The sequence below is a fragment of the Schistocerca americana genome, chromosome 3 (assembly GCF_021461395.2).
Source record: "Schistocerca americana isolate TAMUIC-IGC-003095 chromosome 3, iqSchAmer2.1, whole genome shotgun sequence".
Taxonomy (NCBI): Eukaryota; Metazoa; Arthropoda; class Insecta; order Orthoptera; family Acrididae; genus Schistocerca; species Schistocerca americana.
In genome coordinates, this window is record NC_060121.1 from 402376386 (window position 1) to 402380353 (window position 3968).

General features: G+C 44.5%; 1 non-coding gene across 1 annotated transcript; it reads left to right on the forward strand.

The window, feature by feature from the left end:
- Window positions 1-471: 471 nt before the first annotated feature.
- Window positions 472-555, forward strand: Trnas-gga. The gene is given in 2 exon segments: window positions 472-511; window positions 521-555. It is a non-coding gene; the product is annotated as a tRNA-Ser (tRNA).
- Window positions 556-3968: the final 3413 nt, after the last annotated feature.

Here is a 3968-nt window from a genome sequence, read left to right on the forward strand (position 1 = left end):
CGCACTATGCTAAAATAAGGAGTATTAACACAACATACAACTTTTAAATCTCCGCGTGACTGGCCTGGACTCGTGAAATGGATCTACCAACACATCATCATGGCCAAAAAACCGCCTCCGCTCTCCATTTGAGAGGCACAAATAGGATACGTCCTGCAACACACTGATTAAAATATCTAAAACAGCGTTCGTTACCAGATTAACACTCAATGTCACAGGGAAACATTAATCAGAAACAGACATCGGTTCGTTACAATAAACGCACAAATTACGTGGCTGCAAAACACAACCAAGTCAGTGGCACACAAGAAGGTCAGTAATAGTAAGGCCTTTATCATTTTCCCATTCAGAGGGGCGTAAAACAGTAACACTTAAGCAGAGAAGTATGAATACATTCGAGCAATTCAGTGACTGACAACAACTAAGTTTTTAAATGCAGAACGCAAGTCCTCGCGGGATAAACGCGGGCCGGCCTGAGTGGCCGAGCGGTTCTAGGCGCTACAGTCTGGAGTCGCGCGAGTGCTGCGGTCGCAGGTTCGAATCCTGCCTCGGGCATGGACGTGTGTGATGTCCTTAGGTTGTCAGGTTTAAGTAGTTCTAAGTTCTAGGGGACTGATGACCTCAGAAGTTAAGTCCCATAGTGCTCAGAGCCATTTGAACCATTTTTTTGATAAACGCGGCCTTACGCAGTGGACTCCTAATAGTGAGGTCAAGCGTCCTAAGCACACTGCTCAATAAATACACCACAACGACAAGCACACTCAGCAATAGCCAGAACGATGGACACTAAGAACAAAATGCTGCTTATATCCAAACCAACTGTCCTCGCAATGGCATCACATCAGTCACAGAGCCATAGAGACGAGAATGTAGTCACTAGAAGCCAACGATAAATCCATCATAAACAAGGAAGCAGCATGTTCGCGACAGCATCGGCGCCTCTACCCACCAAGTCCGCCGAAAACGCACAAACACAATCAGGTAACGTGGCAAACTCTCCTCTTGCCACCACACACGGCGTCGGCAGACACGCCTTCACGCTCCGCGCTCTACTGCCTATCTCACTGTTTCTCCTCGCCCTCCAAAATCCAACTACTCGACTGTCACAGGTGCCTCGTCGACTTCCCCCACGAGGGGGCACCACTTCTCTCTTTCCTCCGCGATACAACGATAATATTATGCGCGGTACGTTCGATAGATAAAACCCGAGCCGCCGCGGCTCAAATGGAATGTAGTCGAATTAAGTCGGATGATGCTGAGGGAATTAGATTAAGAAATGAGACACTTAAAGTAGTAAAGGGGTTTTGCTATTTGGGGAGCAAAATAACTGATGATGGTCGAAGTAGAGAGGATATAAAATGTAGACTGGCAATGGCAAGGAAAGTGTTTCTGAAGAAGAGAAATTTGTTAACGTCGAGTATAGATTTAAGTGTCGGGAAGTCGTTTCTGAAAGTATTTGTATGGATTGTAGCCATGTGTGGAAGTGAAACATGGACGATAAATAGTTTGGACAAGAAGAGAATAGTAGCTTTCGAAATGTGGTGCTACAGAAGAATGCTGAAGATTAGATGGGTAGATCACATAACTAATGAGGAGTTATTGAATAGGATTGGGGAGAAGAGGTGTTTGTGGCACAACTTGACTAGAAGAAGGGATCGGTTGGTAGGACATGTTCTGAGGCATCAAGGGCTCACCAATTTAGTATTGGAGGGCAGCGTGGAGGGTAAAAATGGTAGAGGGAGACCAAGCGATGAATACTCTAAGCAGATTCAGAAGGATGTAGGTTGAAGTAGGTACTGGGAGATGAAGAAGCTTGCACAGGATAGAAAAGCGTGGAAAGCTGCATCAAACCAGTCTCAGGACTGAAGACAACAACAACAACAGTCACTGCAGTTTCTCTTAAACCTACATACAAGTTTACTCTCAGAAACAAAACCAGAAGAAGAGCCAGCATGCAGAATAATTATCCGAGAACCTATTCCTATGAGAACTTTAAAACCTCCGGTACCATCACTGATTTTCCAGCAGGTATTCGTGGAATGATTCTGATTCACCCATGTTTCATCAAGGTAAAACATTTTGAACTACCTCCTCCTCTTGTTTCGTGTATCTTTATAAGGGATGTTGCTCGTGCTGCACCTTTGTTACTTCTTTCAATCAATAACAAACTCGTTAATAAATTTGAAATCAGTGTCTTTTAACATTAAATGCGCTGACGAAGTGCTACCACTGAAGCCAATTTTCTCATCCGTAACTGTAATACGTTTTGGCACGTCGCTCATCCACACTATGCTTTACTTCATACATTTCAAACACGGAGCGCTCTAAAATATCATTGTTAAAACATCCATTTGTGTTACAGGTTTTCTGCGATTTTGATGCTTCCGACGCGACACGGAACCATATTTTCAAGACGTTTCTATAGCTCTGACACTTCCGTTTATTATTTTTCTCTGTGCAGTTCTCCTGCCGACACATGCTTCTGCAGTCACTCTTGTGTCTTCAAAATGTCAAGAATAGGAGTCCCGCGTTAAGATCCACATTCGATATAGTTGTAAATGTAGTAAATAAACCTACCCGCCTGCTTGTGAAGCACTGCACATTTATTGTCGTCATTTGATGTACCGGGTGATCAAAAAGTCAGTATAAATATGAAAACTTAATAAACCACAGAATTATGTAGATAGCGTCCGAAAACCTCAAACCACACACAGAGAGGAAAAAATGACACACATACTTGGAATGACATGGAGTTTTATTATAACCAAAAAAAAAGCAAAGTAACAAAGTATTGCTAGACGCGTGAAAGATCTCTTGCGCGCGTCGTTTGGTGATTATCGTGTACACCGCCGCCACTTTCGTCATGCTTGGCCTCCCAGGTCCCAAGACCTCAGTCCGTGCGATTATTGGCTTTGGGGTTACCTGGAGTCGCAAGTGTATCGTGATCGACCGACATCTCTAGGGATGCTGAAACACAACATCCGACGCCAATGCCTCACCATAACTCCGGACATGCTTTACAGTGCTGTTCACAACATTATTGCTCGACTACAGCTATTGTTGAGGAATGATGGTGGACATATTGAGCATTTCCTGTAAAGAACATCAACTTTGCTTTGTCTTACTTTGTTATGCTAATTATTGCTATTCTGATCAGATGAATCGCCATGTGTCGGACATTTTTTGAACTATTGTATTTTTTTGGTTCTAATAAAACTCCATGTCATTCCAAGCATGTGTGTCAATTTGTACCTCTCTATCTACATTATTCCGTGATTTATTCAGTTTTCAAATTTATACTGACTTTTCGATCACCTGGTATTTATTTGGCAGTCACACTAAAACATTTACAGGTAAACATTGAGAGCTATACTTGTGGAAGAAAGTAACATCGACAACTGAATGAATAATTCGGTCGCTCTGTGAATGAAACTGCGTTGTCGCGAAATACGGCAACAACGCAGCATGCGGGAGAGTGATTCTCGCATTCTAGTTGTGAATCGCGGCTAGCAGTTCGGAGAGAGAGTGACGGTTACTGACTGCTTGCGGTCAATGCAGGGGGATGCGCAGAACGGCTGAAAATTGGGCCGCCTTCCTACTTGAATGGAAGTATAGTAGGTGAGGTGGGGCGACCGATCAGCACACGGAATTGTGAACATGAGAGATACATCAGCCGGCCGGTGAGGCCGTGAGGTTCTAGGTGGTGGTGGTGGTTAGTGTTTAACGTCCCGTCGACAACGAGGTCATTAGAGACGGAGCGCAAGCTCGGGTGAGGGAAGGAAATCGGCCGTGCCCTTTCAAAGGAACCATCCCGGCATTTGCCTGAAACGATTTAGGGAAATCACGGAAAACCTAAATCAGGATGGCCGGAGACGGGATTGAACCGTCGTCCTCCCGAAGAGGTTCTAGGCGGTCCAAGGTTCGAATCCTGCCTCGGGCAGGAGCGATGTCCTTAGGTTAGCTAGGTT